The following is a 17,996-nucleotide window of genomic DNA, read 5'->3' as shown; positions in this document are numbered from 1 at the left end:
TACTAAAGGATGTGTGAAAATGTGTTCTTCAGCCTAGCTTGTGTTACTGTCTTGTTTTTTACAGCTCCTAAGGATCCTTAAGGTGTGAGAATGGATTGCTTAGTAACACAGCAACAGGATTTGAAGTGTTTCGCCTCTAGGGCATTGATTTATGCCCATTGATTTATGCTGGGTTGGCACTCTCTGAGTGGAGTTATTACCTGAGAGCTTTTGTTTGGCCTATATGAAATGAAAGAATTAAATTTGTAGTGGACAGATGTCCAAATCACAAAATTGTCATCTTATTTTGCACCAGTTATGGTCTTTCAAGTTTCAATAATGAGACGAGGATTAATTATACATTAAAACTTTGCTCATATCCCTGGTGAGCAATCTTCTTTGTTAAGGTACTTTGTCAGGATACCCTTGACAGTCAGATGCTTCTGTCACCATGCCAAATACCCATTTAATCAGTAATGAAAAAACATTCAAGAACAGTATTTAATTCATAGAATCCCAGAATGTTTTGAGTTAGAAGGGATCTTCAATGTATTCTTTCAGTTCAGGGCACATCAGTTGTGTTGGTAAAGAAGGCAAAATAGAGGAAAGAATAGGAAAATGCAGTTTTGAGAGGTGTAACTTGAAATTTTACATATGCTTGTTGTATGCCGTAAGGAATTCTTACACTATAAAGAATAGTGAGCATTTACTGAGTACAGGTCTGGGTCAAAAACCTTAGTGCTCTGCAAGGTGAAATGGTTTCATATTTGGGACATGTGATAAGTAAAGGCACTGGTTTTATTCCAAGCAAATTAAAATAAACAAAAGGGCACTAACAAAAGAACTATTTCTGTATATTTACTAACTTATAGGCGTACCGTGGAGTCTGTAAGGTGAAGGGTCCTGTCTGGACCTACCACCAGGGAATCTTTTGAGGCCGGGAACAGGGAACAAATTATAAATAAAAATGTATTCCTCTGTGCCATGTGGATACAAAGAGAGGCCCTCCATGCCCTGCAATGTGGGGATGATGCAAGACTCCCCTGTACGAGCCCAGGGGAGATAAGTTACAACCAGCCAAAAGGTAACACCCACCTCCAAAGCAGGGAAATTACCTTTTAAGGCAACAAACGGACAATGAATGAATATTCAACAACTGATATCGAAAGGGTACAAAAAGCGCGGTTTTCAAACAAGGTGTGTGCTCTTTGTATGATCCAGAGGTGCACCCAGTGCTGGAAATGGGTACCCAGCACTGCAATAAAAATTTCTTGCTATATTTCTTTGTCCTGCAGGTTTTTTTGCCGTCTTCAAAATTCAAGAAAAGAAGTAACTTATAACAGAACAGACTTTCAGTGGACTTCAGTGATATTTTGCCAGTAGAATGGGAGAAGAATAGCAGTAATATTTCATGTTAAACCAGTAAGGAGAACTCCCTAAACCTGCAAAATCCTGGATTTTTTACAGTAATTTCCCTAGTTGATTCGTTCTATCAATTAAATCACATCTTGCAGATGCAGCATCACCATCTCTTTTATGTAAACTACTAAACTGATGATTGGTTCTTTGACAAGAATTTATTACCTCATTTGTGTATTTTTTCTTCATCTTTTTGATATGCCAAGTCAAAAAATTGCCTTATTTTTATGAAAGCCAGCTTTTAACATAGGCTAGTTTGTTGGTATCATTAAATAGAAGACATTAAATGATTACTGCAGTTGTAGGGAGTTATGCAGTGTAGTTTCAACCTTTAGTGAGTAAAACTTACACATATGCAAAATTTTGCTGCTGAAATCTGTTACTAGCTTTGTCAGCTGGCCCAGCAATATACAGAAAGAAAAGAAACTAATTTTCTTGGAGTAGTGCAGTGATAAAGTACATGGCATTGTCTTTTGGAGAAAAAAGCTCAAAGAGAAATATGCTGTGGTTTATGTTACTGTTGGTTCTTTTTTCCTTTCTGGTTTCTTCTGCTTCATTGTTGAAAGCTCAAGTGGTTGTTCATTTAAAAATGCTTTTAGGATCTTATTGGCTGTACAGTTTTTATAGACCTAAACAGATTCTTTCCCTCATAGATTTCCTTTTCTATAAGAGCTTTTCTCCTCCCACCCTTCCCTACCAAGAAATCTCCTTTTAGATGCAATGGAGGAGGTGACAGGGCCAAGTGGAGTCAGAGAAGACAGTTGCTGCAGCAAGAAAATAAACTTGGCCAGGCATCTGGGGCTCCTGTAAATTGTATTTCAGAGGCAGCTGGGCTGGGTGAGTTTCCCAGGGCACTGGTTTGCTGAGGTGAGAGGCAGCTCCTTGGTCTCAGTGCTGCTGCCACCACCTTATGCTGCTGCCACCCATGTGCAGTTGCCTCCTTACAGGAAGGACTGTGTCCTTACTGTCACCCATGCTTTGGGCTGCACTGGGATGTGCTGGGAGGGAGCAGTGAAGTAAGGGAAGGGACAGGGCTGTGGTCCTATGACCACATAAAAGCAAGAGGGATCTACTGCCTATCTGCTGCTTGCTAAGCAGACAGAAGTTGTTCTGTGTGTGTGTGAAGGGTGCACACTAGGTCTGAACCAACATATCCCATTTCTTCATAGGGCAAGTTGGGATATTTATGGGTAGGGAATCTCCAACCACAGCTTCTGGCTGCAGAGCTAGTGTAGTGTATGAGGAAAGCGAGCCCTTGCCTGTTTGCAAAGCAGGTGTTTCCCTTACTGAGCTTATTGAAGGCAGACTTACCTATTTTGCAGCAGAAAAAAGACCCTAATCTCCTCCTGGAATTGTTGTCAGAGCATTTCCTGATTACACAGAGGTACCTTAAAATAACTGTTAATCATGTTCAGCTCTCAGGATGGGCTCTGTGCTGCTTTTGTCAGATTAAAGGCTAACAAGATGATTACTTTTTCCCTGAGCAGCTCATTGGACTCTGCTTATTGAGACAGCCACTGCCACTTCATTTGATATCCTTAAGCAAGCCTTTGAGTTTTGTATGGACTCATCTCTGGTTTCCTAGGCCAGCAGGTGTAGGGATGGAGACAGGACCTGGTTCTGTGGCTGCTGCTGCTATGGCTGCAGCAGGGCCAGTGACAGTCTGACAGGCACAGTGGCAGCTCCTGCTGCCATGGCCCTGCTGAAAATGGATGATTTTATTGGGCAGACAGCTATGGTGAGAGGTTCAGTTCCTCCTCTTGCTAGTGGTCCTGGCTGGGGAGCAGCTCTCTGGGACTTTGGTGGGCAGTTGAGCATGGGGCAGCTCTGTACGCTGGCAGCAAGAATGGCCAGCCACCTCCTGGCCTGCAAAAACAGAGGCACGAGTGGCAGATTGACAGAAGACATCATCCTCCCTTATTCAACACTCATTAGGCCTTGCCTCACTGTGCTGAGTTTTGGTCCCCTAAAAGGAAGACATGAACTGGAGTGTGTTCAGCAGAGGACCCCCCACAACATTCAAGATTTAAGCATTTATCCTGCGAGGAAAGTCTGAGGAACTGGGACTTGTTCACCGCCTAGTAGAAAGGAGGCTTTTACAGGGAGCTAACAAGAACTTGGTGGTATCTACATGGTGGTTAATGAGGAGATGGAGACAGGCTCTTTGGGAGACTGAGAGATATTGAACCTAAGCTAAAAGAGGAGACATACAAACTGGACATAAGGAAAAATTTTTTTCACCATAAAACTGTCCAGGGCAGCTGTGCTCTCTGTTCTTGGGGGTTTCCAAGACCCAAAAGGATAAAGCCCTGAGCAAAATGGTCTGAGCTCAGAAGTGACCCTGCTTTGAGCAGGGAGCTGCACTAGAGACCTCCTGCCTCCTGATAAAGAGAGAAACTGTCTTTGTATATTCCATTTTTTTGTGTAGACCACCAGATTTAACACAGTACTGCTATTGCCTCTGGCTTGTCCTATTCTGCTAGTCTGCCAGACCAATACATTCCTGAGGGATTAACCTGTGGCTGGTTTTGTGAGTCTATTTCTCAGAGGATTATTGACAATCCAGAGGAAACTAGGCCTTAATGGACTAATATAAAGCATGACATGATTTTTTTCACTTGTATCCTGTATCAGAGTTGCAACCCTTGGGCCAAGCAGCATGTCCAGGAGAGGCTGGTTATTCTCATGCCTGGGACTGACTGTCTCTGTGGCTTTGCCACAAGGAATGTGCCAGGTTTTCTGTGCGAGAATGTGCCTCCAAGTCAGACTATGCTTTTGTTCTGTTACTTTATTACCTGACTGTGCTTCATTCTCTTCATTATATGAAACATTTTTGTTCTCCAATATGTTCTGTTGCATGTCTGTGGCTCAAATATATAGCTTTTACCTGATCAAATACTTCTTAGCAGTTCCTTTAATGCTTATGGGTCATGGAACATTAGGCATCAAATAAAGGCTGTCTTTAATAGTGCAGAATGAATGGTCCTTCTGCTATAAGGCCTCACTTATCACTGTCATAAAAGAAAGAAAACAATATAGTATGTTTTTTGCTGCCTAAAGAAATCAGCAAGGCACTTGAAGAGATCCTTGCACCTGTGTCATGAGTGTTATGGATTATGTGAAGAACTGCAGGTCTTTCTGCAAGGAAATGTAAATACAAGGCTTTGACACTCTTATCCTTGTGAAAACTCAGCTGCTATCACTAAATGACCAGGATGAAAAAGCAAGAGGCTAGGAAAGAAGGTGGCTTTATTTTTAATTACATAAAATTTATCTAATCAGAAACCTTTTGGTTTTGTTTAAAGAAGAGCTCATCACATGTAGATTGCAGTCCTGAAATTCACAAACAGAGTAATAGGTTAGATTTGTTTTGGGGGCTTTTGATTTAGTAATGTTTTTCAACAATCTTAGGAAACAGGTTATGCCATCACATGGATTTGCACTAGAGGATACAGAGTTTATTTGCTCCTATTCCATATGTCTAGCCTGTAGACAGTATTCTCTAATTTTAATAATCAACACATGGAGTGGAGGAAAAAAACAAAGTTATAATTAACTCATAAACAACCAGCAATATCTAGCTATGAACTGTAGCAGTGTTTCCTTCAGATTACTTTCATACTGTTTGAAATTAACTTAATTTGAAAACGGTTTTATCAATACACATAATGTTAAATGCAAGTGGCTCTGCACACGTACCATTTTTTCTTTAAGTGAATTTTATTCATATGAACTGTTTCATACTTTTGTAGTTATCTGTGTACCTGAGTTTTTAATCTCTTCAATTAAAGAAAACCTAGTCTGTTTCTTTAATTTGAGAAAACCTAGGATTCATTGTATAAAACAACAATGAGATGCCCTCATCTCAGCAAAAATGTTATTTTTATCAAAATGAAATTTCAGCAATAAAATGGTTTGTTGTAATTTAGTAATTAGTCAGAAAGATTTTCTGTTGTTATTTATTGTGCTTTGGTAGGTATGTGTTCATACACACACAATTTGCATATTCTGTCCATACTCTATTTGCAAAATTTTACAGTCTAAAGAGCTGATATTGGATGATTCTGTCTTTCTGAATTGTCTGTATTTGCAATTGATCCCTTTGTAGAATCTAATTTTCAGAAGAACAGAGGTTGTAGAGCTAAGCTTCAATTTAATCAAAGCGCTAGTGTTAACCAGTTAAGCTTTGACCAACTTGGGATGTGAACTGTGATAAAGAATGAATCTTGTCTTGTTTCTCAAGATTTTTTAAGCATAGAGCTTGTTGTCTTTAGTGTGAGAGATAAGGTTTGAAAATATTGGACTATTTGAACATCACCTGATCTTGGTGAAATGATGCCTTTAGAAACCTAATATAAGATTCACTTTGTGCTCTAATATATTTTTAATATGAAGTTTTTAATATGAAGCGTTTGGAACAGTCAAACTGAAAAAATTACTAAAGAGGAACTACATATCAAAACATTATCAATAATGTACAAGATAGAGTAGATCAGAGTAACTTTTAATTAAACCATTTTTAGTTGGAAAACATTGACAAGACTGAACTTAAACTGCTTGTGGGAGGTCCTTTTTGATTCATTTCCTGGCTTAAAATAGTTTTGAAAAAGTTTTTAAATGGTGGAAACAATACACTTTGCCATTTTCCAAATTAAGATTTTAGTTTTTCTTTATTGTTGAAAAAATTGTTTTGAAATGTGTTTATTTTATAGTAATATCAGCAATGAAATGAGAATTTTAAAAGTGAAATATCCTGGTAAAGTATGTTTCCTGTTGATACTTTCAAGTTGCAAAAGATTTGAGAATTTGGCCTTTATTTTCCTTTCAATGGAGAAGGAAAGCTTTTGGAATCATGAATATTTTTGTGTGCTAGGAGGTTAGTTTCCCACTGAGATCTGTTACAGTACATGAAAAGGGATAGCAGAGGGGAAAACAAAACAGGAACTTGAGATAAATAGACGTAATTTGGGAGATAGGACAAATAGAAACAAAGGAATTTAGGAATCACTAATTGGATTAAGTTAGAGGATATGCCTGGAGACAAATATATTACACATAAAAGTAAAGAACATAAAGCAGATGAGGGCACTGTAGCAGCGAATAGAAATGAGGAATGATAAATATATTACAGCTAGGGTACAATTCTCCAGACCCATATAGTTAAGTACAGAATAATAGAGAATAAGAACCAAAACAAATCTACTAATCCAGATTCCAGTTCCAATGCAAGGTTACTACCTTACCATGCATGCTTAAATCATTTACTCTACTGTATTTCTGGTTGGATTTCATAAGAAACATTCAGCATCATTTTAACAAGTATGCTATTGCCTCAGGGATCTTTCTCCTTGGAAAGGCTTGGAATAACTACCTTCAGACACTAGTTTTTGCTTGTCTTGCAGCAGCCTCCCAAATTACATCTCCAAGTGAAAGTGAAATTAAACCAAACCAAGCAGATATCAAATTCCTTCACTGAAAATCTTGAGAAAGAATACTTGTTCAATATAGTACCTAGGGAATTTAAGCTGTGTAAGTGATCTGAGTGAATAACTGAGAGAGCGAAGAGGATTATAATACCATAACAAAAGTATAAGAGCATAAACTGTTTAGAGTGAATTCTGTTTAGGAAGAATACTGCTCTTTGTTGCAAGAGAAGAACCTTTTCTCCTTTCTCCTTGTTACTTTCTTTTGAGTGTTTCCACTTTCTAGATTTGATCTTCAGCAAATGAATGAATATAGGCTTTGAAAAGAAACAGGAAATAGTACCAAGTTGCATTGTTATACATACCAGAGAGATGGATCAATGATTATTACAATTTCCAGATTAGTTTGCATTCTTTTAACTGGCTTGGTCTTTGGAGGAACAGCAGATTAGCCCTTGACTACTAGGGGGTGAACAATTCATAGTGAATAATTCATTTGGCAAATGACTTATGGCTTGAAATAATTTATTTCCCTAAGTGAAATCACTGGATGTTGTACACGGCTTTTAAGTGAACAATTTTCCTTCTATAGATTATTCATAATTGGTTATGCTATTTCCATAATAGCATACGTTTGTATACTGAAAACAAGATAACAGATCTTGGTCTCTTTACCCTGCTACTGGATGCCCTGCTATGGCAGAGTTTAGCAAACTGGAAATCTGCAGGGATCAATAGGAATTCTGCAATCTGAGGCCAAATTACACAATTTTCATTGACTTCTTACTATTCCAAGTATGTATTTTTGCTAGCAAATATTGCTTTCTTTCAACTTGTATCTAGTCAGCATGGAAAATGGCTGTTGCAGCCACGGAACTGTCTGTGTGATGTATTTGGTGTTTATCTGCAGATGGTTTGAGTATAACGTCTACTGGCAGTATTAAACAGCTTTTCCAATAGTTTTGGCAGCTGCTTGTGAAGCAGCATAAGAGTAATGGAGAGCACGGACAGCTTGTGCAAGAGGAGCACACAGGACAACTGTAAGACTCTGTGTTAGATGAGTTTTATTCAAGATGAAATACGTGTCTGGAGGCAAGCAAGGACTGGTGGTTGACAATAATTGTCTAAATCTGGAACAATTAGCAGTGGCTTCCAAATTTGAGAGTAGCAAAGACTACTCTGAGATTTATGGAGCTCAGAATGAATCTAGATACTACTATGAGTACTCTTAAACTTCTTAGTAGTATGTGCTAATGCTATCCAAAATTGCTACTGTTTCTAGACAGCAGTTAAAGCATAGGTAGATAGACTATTTAAGCTCTTTGAATGGATATATGTATGCTGATAGAGAACCCAGTATTCAGGCTCAGAAATTTGTAGATTTGAGAATGTGGGATTGCAGAATTGCAGTAGATGCTGATAAAATTAATATTTATTGTTGTTCCTGCCCATGACATCTGAGTTTGTTAACAGAAAGAAAAAAATTTCCATTGAGCTGCAAAATCCAGCTGATCACAGCAGAAGACTGAGTGGTTTGATGATTATTGCTGCCATACTGGGAGACTTATTTGACATTTCAATATACTAATGAGAGGTTTTCTTGTTACACAATTGGATTGAGGAAGAGAGTTGTTTAGCTGCTACTTGTATCCTGAGCAACTGTGCACTTTGGAGACTGTAAGGGAAGTAATGCTGTCTCTTGACAAGGCAGAGTTTGCTGAACAATATTTCTTGGAATTATGACTGTCTGATGTTTGCTGCAAAATATCTGACAGTACAGAGAAAACCTTACTGCACTTTGAGAAACAGTTTTTGGAGACTTTCCAAGATTTACAAGTGGACAGTGAGATACTGATGCAAAATTGCAGTCTCCAGGGATATGTCATCAGACATATTTTGGATTCCTATTTTGAAAAAAATAAGATGATTAAAAAAAAAAAAAAAGTACAATTTATTTCATTTATAGTTCAAATTATTGAAAAATTCAAGAATTAGTTCATGAGTGCTTCATGAACTATATCCTAAACTTACAACACATATACATAGATGCGGTTGTCTTACATAATCACCAGATGCCTTTCCTTGATGTCACCTAAACGTGATTACAACGTGCTACAAAGCCGAATCTTGATTTTATTTCCTTTTATTGCCTATGAGTCTTATTCCCAATATTAACACAGTCAAGACTAGGTCATAAATAAAATGGAGTCTGCAGAGTGACAGCAAAATTAACTACGAAAATCATTACTACTTTTAAAATTACATCTTGAAATTAACTGAAGAAAATATTCCATGGCTTGACAGATATAAACCTGTGTCAAGTATTAGTGTGTACTTTCAGGTAGAATTAACCCCAAAAATTCTTAAAGAATGCACAAAATAATTTTTTTTGTTTTTCATAAATGGGAATTTATAAAGTTGTTTCTTCCTCTGCTGTTATGCAATGTGTGATAATTTAAAGCGTAAAGGATTTTCTCCCTAAATCACCAATTCAAATCTGTATGATGAAAATGTAATTAAATATAAAATTTGAATCTTGTTTTTCATGTGAACTTTTAAAAGCTATTCCAGGAAAACAAGTGTTTCCTTAGTCCTTTTAGCCATTTGATATATTGATCTACAAGTAAGTAAGAATTGTCACATTACCTTTCTCTTTTAAAAGGATTAATTATATCTACATAGTTTTTAACCCAATGTAAGTCTTGTCTGATTGAATCTTACCACTTTTTAAATGTTATACAATAATTTACTCCTGATCAAGTGCATTGAGATTTGTCCATTCTGCAACTGGACTTGATGATCTTAAAGGTCTTTCTAATCTAAAGAATTCTATGATTCTGTGAAGTTGTTCAGTTTTCACTGCAATATTTAAGTTAGAATATGATGCTAGAATGAGAAGTGGCATAGCTGATACTTGGTTATATTCATACTATTCTCTTTACCCTTTAGAGGACTCGAGAAAGAACCAAAGATGATCATAACATGTTGCACAGTTTGGGATAAGAACCCATGTTCCCATTTAAAACTTTGTTTATTTTTAGAATGTTTGCTATAATTTCTCATACGTTACTTATAAATATTCAATGAAAAAAGCAATGAAGATTTCATGTACCTTTAAAAGTTTTAATGCATTAGAATAGGGAGAAAAAAAATTGACAAGAGAATTAACACTTAAACAACAAATATCTACTAAAAAGTTTGAAACTAGCAGTCGAACACTCAGAGACAGAATAGAGTTTACAGGGCTGAAGACTTTCAGCTAACAGCAAGGAGTTGCCATAGGCTCCGTGTTTGACTGCCCCTGGAAAAAGTGAACATCCAAAATACGTTTAAGTTGGATGGTTACTGATGCTGGGGGGTGTTGTTTGGAGGTGTCTACACAGGTTACTGATTACAATTTGGGGAGTTCCCTCCATTCAGCTATGCAGGACCTGAAAGCAGTGCTGGCACAAAGCAGAAGACTGAACTGTAGTCATGCAGTTTCCTTCAATTCGTGACAAAACTTTTTGAATTTTCATTGCTACATTGTCTCCTTTTGCTTCCTCATCCCCGAAACCTGTCTCCACCCATCTTGCCTCTCTGTGCTTCAGTGTAGTCTAGCCTTGTTTCTGAAGTATTTGAGGGGTTCTCTTTTCATTCCTTATTTGTTTTTCTGATCTTAAAACCATCCAGATACTGGGAGTTCAGGTGCCATGTCTGGGGTTCTGGCTTACTTTGTTACAGCTCTTTTGGAAAACAAGACAACATAATGTAATTAAATCTCCTCTCTGTTCTGTTCCATGTCATTAAAAGTATTTTCCTCCTTCATTTTTTTTTGAGTGTACACCCTCAGTTTCTATTATCTACATAATTTTGAACATTAGTCATGTGAATTGCTACCTTTTTTATTCTGAACTAAAGTACTCTGGGGTGCATGTTTCATTTCTATATTGAGAAAACTGAGCAGTTAAGGTAAGTGTGGTTTGAGGAGTTTAGTTTCTATTTTAGACAATGTGTACCTAATTCCTGTAGTCTGAAAGCAGCAAAGAAGGCACATCCCTAAGACAGCAAAGGGAAGCTTGGACACTGATGTAATTAAACAGAATAGGTCTTCCAGCTTTCTTTTGTAGTTGAAAAGACTATCTGTTCTGGACTGAGTGACAGGGTTAGTTTGCCCTGCAGTGATTCAAGCACTACAGAATAACTTCTATTACCAAAACTCCTGAATTCACAGTGAAGGAACTGTCTTGTAGGAATTGCTGAAGTTACATATTTGCCTCATCATGAAGAGTGCAAGAGAGGAAGCTGACTGAGCTCTATTTGTTTATTGATTAGGACTATAAAGGCTGTGACCAAGCAGAGACATAAAGTTGTACTTCCAATTCATCTTTCCTTTATGGTATTTCAGTGACTGAAGTAGAGAAATCTATGTGTCCAATTTTACAAATCAGATTTAAATCTTGTTAATAAAATTTCCAGGCTTCTTCAGCTGCTCATCTGAAAAGTAAAAGCACAAAGAAGTATAACATTCACAAATCATCCATGTTTGATATCTGCATTGGCACTCTTGAAGTGGTAAATATAAAATTGCAAGATCATCTGGCTAATACAAAACAAGTTTGAAAAACTCTGGAAGATTAATGGTCATAGAAAGTTTTCCTAAATCTCTTGATATAAATCCTTTAGTGCTGTGGTATCTCTGTTCATATTGTGCCAGCATACTCATATAAAAATTGTGCTGAATTAAAGTAAGATCAGCATTATACAACCTGAAAGTAAGTAATAGAAACTAACATTGACCTGTGCTTCAAAATTTTTAGTAGATTACTAATGGTACATTTTCTTACATTTCAGAAACAATTTATTTGTTATTAAGATTTACTTCACCTCATTTTGAACAAGAAGAAAGAAAGAGTGTCACTACTTTGAGAAACTGAGGTGTTGAGATAGGTGATATATAGTCTTTTGGATGGGTGTTGAAGAAGAAGTGATATTCTCATTCTAGAGAGCTAGTTAAAACTATGTAAAGTAAGAAGTAGACATGGCATTGTGGGGCATGGAAGAGAGAGACCTATATATGATATGTTTTCCAAGGTTAATGAACAGCTAAGTGACCCCTGAACCAATAATAGTTCATGACAGATTTCCTCTATAGAACAATTGCCATTTTTAGCAGATAATAGGTATGTTTAAACTTAAGCAGATTTGACTTCTAACAGCATCCACCATGCATGAAAAGTTGGGGCTATAATAGTATGAATCCAGGGGTGAGTAATTGCTGTCTGTCACTCTTTCGCTGAGCTGCTCTGCTATATGAATACACAATCCTTTTACACTTCCAGAATCCTCTTGGATTCTTGTGTAATGAAGGTGCCTTACCTCTTAGTGATACCTTTTGATTATTTGGATTTCTGCTGGTACTGGAATCCTGTGATCCTCTGCTGATTTGGCACTTTCTCCAGTAAGCTGCAGCTCACAGCAGTATCCTGGGAAAAGGAGTCCTGATATATTTCCTATTACAGAGGCCAGTGCCAGGAGTATTGCTGGTTTTAGAACTTAACTAACTTAGCTAAAGATAAAGCTTGTAAGCTGTTCTATGTTCTTTGGTCTTAGTTTGGTACTTCTAGATGTCCTGGAAACTGACCATGCCATGCCTTTGTCTTTGGCAGAGTTTAAAAGGTCTTCTGAACTATGACCTAGCATCTCAGTAGCCAATGACTTACAAATAATGATATTGTATAAACTATTGTTATTTCAATGTGTAGAAACTTAAAGCAGTGATAACTTGTATCCACTGTCATGTAAGCAAACCTCATGTTTTGATTACCTCACTGCTTTTCCTAACTCAGGAAAAGAGTTATTTGTGTGAAGTACTTTTTGAAATTCTTAATTGAATACAACTACTTTTATACTTAAAGATCTTTGCCAGATGAAGACCATTGTGCCTCAATGCACAAGACTGTAACAGAAGCTCTTTCTGAGGGAGCAAACAAACAAACAAACAAAAAAACAGAAATGAAAATTATCATCAGCATATGTATTTTAATGGAAAATTAATTTGTTCAAAAATCAGAAAATTAAATTCAAAATCACAAATAAATTTGCTTTCATCAAAGTAACAAAATATTTGCAAATTATTTCTCAGTTGCATTCTGAAGAGAGGTTTCTAGGAAGATAGTACATCAAGCTAGTGACAAATTAAGCTGCAATGAGACATGAGGGAGTGCCTTCTCTCAGACTAATAAATGGTTAAATGTTAGGAAAAAAAAATATTTTTGCCTGTAGTAGAAGATCATTGGTAGAGTCCAGAAGAATCTATGCTAAGCCTGTCTGTTCAAGATGTTCATAAATCTTCTGGAAAAAGAGGTGAATAAGGAGGTGATAAAGTGTGCTAATACCAATCTATTCAGTGAAGTGAAAATGGAAATTAACTGATGAGAGCTGCAAAAGATTTCATGTGATAAAGTGCCAGATGAAATCCAGTGTTGATAGTGATGAACACTGGGAGAAAAAACTAACTTTGCATACATAATGATGGGTTCCGAATAGTTATTTCCACTGAAGATAGAAATCTTGGAATTATAATAGATCATTCTATGATAAAGTCAGCTCAGTGCTTAGAAATACCCAATGATTCAACAGTGCACAAAAGCGGCAAATAAAATGAAAAGAATTGCTGGAAAGGAATAGCGAACAAAGCAAACATCATTATGGCATTGTACAAACCTCTGCTCTGTCTTTGTCCTTGAGATTTGGTACACTTCTAGGGTTCTAGTCCTGAAAAACCATATAGTAGAATTAGACAATAATTAGAAAAAATTAAGAAGACGTGACTCATGAAAGGCGTGTGATGACTTCTTAAATGAAGAGTGACTTTCTATGCCAGTATATTTCAACCTGAAAAGGAGACATTAGACCAGCTCTGTGTTGAAGTTTTCTGCGTGTAAAGGAGAGTTTATTATGGCATTACCGTTATGTGCTTTATTTTATACTGTTCCTTAGGTATCGTTATTCACAGTTGCCAGAGATAGGATATTGAGTTGTATGAACATTTGATTTGACATACATATTGCTTCTCCTTTTATATATTGTTCTTATGGAGAGAAAAAAAGATGTAGTATTGTCTTGTGATTCCATGTTCACTTGTTGACTAAGAGTGGACTATAATTTCTGGACTGAAAAAAAGGTATAGATCTTTCTTTCTGTCTGTCTGTCTGTCTATATGTCTGCACAAGTAGAACATGATAATAGCACATATGAGGAACCAGAAGCCAATGAAGTACATATATAATTTTATATTTTAATGAGCTTCTGGAAGACAGTTTGAAATCATAGAATTGTTTAGGCTGGAAAAGACCTCAAAAGTCATCTAGTCCAATGATTAACCCAACTCTACCAAGTCCCCCAGTAAACCACATCCTCAAGTGCCACATGTACACTTCTATTTCATTTGCCCACCACTTCACTGTTGTATATGGTCAGTTTCAGTTTGACCAGTTCACCATTGCATTTGTAATTTGCATTTGGTGTTGCAGTATGCTTGCAGTATGTAAAAGTATGCTGAAGTTGCAATGATTGTTTAAAGTGAGCATGCTTCTAAAAATGGTGATTGTAACTCTTTGTGTAACCCTTCTTGTTCCCAAGATCCCTCACTGTATCTTTGGAATGTCTAAGAGATAACTGAGAGCTTACCTATTGGTTGTTAATCCTTTGTTATCATTGATTGTTTGTAAGACCTCTTGAACTCCCACTGGTCAATTTGTGATTTCCCTCCAAAGGTATTTAAGCTGATACCAGAACAATAGAATCCTCTCTGCCTGCTTCTCTCCTGCCTGGCTGCTGGCGCCGGTGGTCTCTCTGGTGGGCCAGGGGGAGGGCACGTTCCACCTCAGAGCAAGGGGTAAAAGGAAAGGCCTCTTGCCCTGGGGTTCCCTCTCCCTATCCACCCTCAGCGTTCGTCAATTTGGGATGCCCATTCAGTTAGAAGATTCAATATAAGTTAATATTGCAGAAATTGAATTAGGAAAAGATAAACATATTTAATTTTTGCAAGTACGCAGCAGTCCATTTTAGAGTCAGTAAAGAGTTATATGAAATTATCAACATTGTGTTCAATTTGTATAAATTCTTAGAGAAAAGTAAAACCAGCTATCATTGAATATTTATGACCTAAGAAAAATAAGAATTTAGCTGAAGAGAGGTTTCTGAAAAGTTGTTTGCAGTGCAGTCTTCTGATTAGGGTCACATATGTATATATCTATATCTATATCTATCTATATCTATATCTATATCTATATCTATATCTATATCTATATCTATATATACACACATACCCCTCCCCCCCCCCCCCCCCCCCCTTTTGGAAATAAAGTGTTTTGTAAGTTCCTCTTGTTTTAGAATGAGAAGATCCACACATGAAATTAATATCATAGAGTTAATACCTTGTAAATAAACATTTTCCAAGTTAAGGTTTGTTTCTAGCTTTTGGAGTAACCATTAAATAATGCAGCACTTATCTTGACTATCAGCAATACAGTGATATTTCATATGTGTATGTCTTGTGTGTACACCTCCATCTCAGCATTTGAAGTCTGAACCCCAAATTTAGAAATAAAAATGACTAGCTTTAATTTTTATTGGTATAAGAGGCATCTCTGGAGTAAAATGGAAAGTAGACAATGAAAGAGACATTCATTGGTGGAGTAGAAAGTAAATAGAAATGACACACTAAAACATGATGTGGGTGGGTGGGAACATTAAGCCATATAAGGTATCTCCGTTAAAATAAATCACAGATTTTCATGGAGGTAGCCATGGCATGCCTAAGTAGGGAAAGGTGTATTATGCTGTGTTACTGAACACCTAGCCTAGATGCTGACAGTGAATTCCATATTCTGAAAAAATACGGGATGAAACGTGTCTTTCCTATTTCTTGTTGTCAAGTTTCTACTTTACAATTTCATTTAGATGCTTTTAACTCCTGTACTGAAAGAGATAGTGAATCTAGGATTCCCCAGATGAATAACCAGAGACTCCAGCAGAAAACACAGTAACGTTTAGAGATTTCAGTTGCCTCCGAATATGTTGTACAAAAGAAATCTAAATAGTTCCCAGGTACCTTTTAACACTAAAAAAAAGATATTGTGAGAAAGATAAAGTGTGAACAAGGTAACTGAAGGAAGAGACAACAAGGATAAACATGCTTGCTCAATACATTTAAATAAACTATAAACTTAAGTGTTAATTGCTCAATACTTTCAAAATTCGGAAAACATTACATATCAGAAAGAAACTGTTAGAAATCACAGACATGCATGTCAAGTGAGAAAATAAATGTGAACTCTGCAGTTTAAATCTAAAATTGCAATGAATCAAAACAAAAACATGTTGAGGGACAACTTCCTAAAGGAAATATACAAATAATACGCACACCCAAACACACCTCCCTACACTGGAATTGGGAAATTTGCAAGAGAATGTCGAAGATAGGTAGATAATCAAAGCCACTGAGTGTAATAAGGCCACTGTGCAGAAAATCTGATTTAATTGTATGGATTTATATAGTCTTCAGAGAAGGTTAGGAAAATACCCTCTTCAGAGTCATTGTTTATGGATGATAAATCTGAGGAACTGTCTTAAAGTGTCAATAAAAGACATTTTTGAGCAATAAAATTAATAGTACCAGATCAACATGATCTAACAGCTCTCATTCAAATGTTCTAAGCTACTTAAAGTTGCAAGGCTGATAATTGTAATAAGCAACCTACAATTTTGAATGAGTAAGAGGTGGAAAATATGGTACCTGTGTTTAAAATGGGATCGCAGGATGAGAGTTACATACCAAGAAATCTGATTACAAATTTACATTAAATAATTTTATAGACATTATTATAAAGATTAGAATTAATGAACACATAGATAAATAGATGCAATAAGCACCAATATGGTTTGTAAACTAGAGGAATGTCATGGTTCAAAAATCTGGAATTCTTTGAATGTGTCAGAAAACATAGGATAAAGATGATCCAGATGATACAATCTAGTTAGAATTGCGAAAGAGATTATAACAATTACAACAAATTCCTTCAACAAAGAGCCATATTGCCACCTTACTAAAAGATTGCTGTATAGAAATCAATGGTTTGTTCTTATAATGGATTGCGGTTACAAATAAAGTCCTGCAGAAGTCTGTGCTGAGCCTGGACTGTTCAATATATTCATAAATTTGAATTTCACAGACTCATAAATTATTCAGAAAATGAGATGAGCATTCTAGTGACAAAGTTAGCAGACAAAACAAAGTAATGCCTAGTATTTAAAACAGTCTGTGATGAGATTCTTATGGTACAATACTGAGTTACTGGATAATAAAATGGCTAATGAAATTCAGTGTTGATAAATACCAAGTGATGCATGCAGAGGAAATGGTCTGAACTACACATACAGAATAATGACCTCAAAATTACCATTGTTATAATCATTTAGTAATATTAGAATCACAGCAAATATTTCATGTAGAATGTCACCTCAATGCTTAACACTGAAAAGGAGAGGTAGGTGTTGAAAATTTGAAGGTAAGGCTTTGAGAACAAACACCACAATTTCATTTCACTAATACAATTACATGTTACACAGGTTGTTTGAATACTACATGCAAGATTAATTCACTTTATCACAGAAAGGTGTAGAAGAACGCAAAAGGGTACAGGGAATTTAACCACATATGAACCAGAGGCATGGAGCACTGGTGTTATTAAAAAAGACAGTGTAAATTAGGACTCTTTCCTTTGGAAAACAAACAGGTGTGATGAAATGTGAAAATATGTAATGATCATTCTTTCTTCTTACACTACAACTAAGGAGCACCATCTTAATTTAGGGGTTTCAGACAAAGAAATGGAAATGCTTTTTCCTACAACTGATCTGTAAATTCTAAAACTCACCTCAATACGATATTTTAAAAGGCAAACACAGAGATAGTTTCTGAAAGCGATGAAACCAAATTATGGAAAATAAGGCATTTATAGTTATTTTAATGGCTTTGGTTCAGCATAAGATCCAGTGAGTCCCCTGTTTGAACTCTGACCTGTGTTGGTGAATTTTAGATGTAGGACAGAGACCAGACTAAAGTTCTAAAGTTGACTTGTCTCAAAGTTCACAAATGAACATATAAGACCTCATTCTCACCAGCTTTTT

General features: G+C 36.4%; 1 protein-coding gene across 9 annotated transcripts in view; it reads left to right on the top strand.

The window, feature by feature from the left end:
- Positions 1 to 17,996, top strand: part of TAFA2 (TAFA chemokine like family member 2) — a 179,704-nt gene that overhangs the window by 82,070 nt on the left and 79,638 nt on the right. The window contains exon 2 of one of the 9 annotated variants that reach the window (XR_003573098.1): positions 10,494 to 10,571. The exons of the other annotated variants lie outside the window; for them this stretch is intronic. The gene's annotated coding sequence lies outside the window, so the exon portion shown is untranslated. The remainder of the gene's footprint in view (positions 1 to 10,493; positions 10,572 to 17,996) is intronic. 9 annotated transcript variants of the gene reach the window in all.

Source organism: Empidonax traillii, unplaced genomic scaffold, assembly GCF_003031625.1.
Source record: "Empidonax traillii isolate 1590-97213 ecotype Southwest subspecies unplaced genomic scaffold, ASM303162v1 scaffold726:size354854, whole genome shotgun sequence".
In the NCBI taxonomy this organism is placed as follows: Eukaryota; Metazoa; Chordata; class Aves; order Passeriformes; family Tyrannidae; genus Empidonax; species Empidonax traillii.
This window is presented reverse-complemented; position numbering and strand designations above follow the sequence as displayed.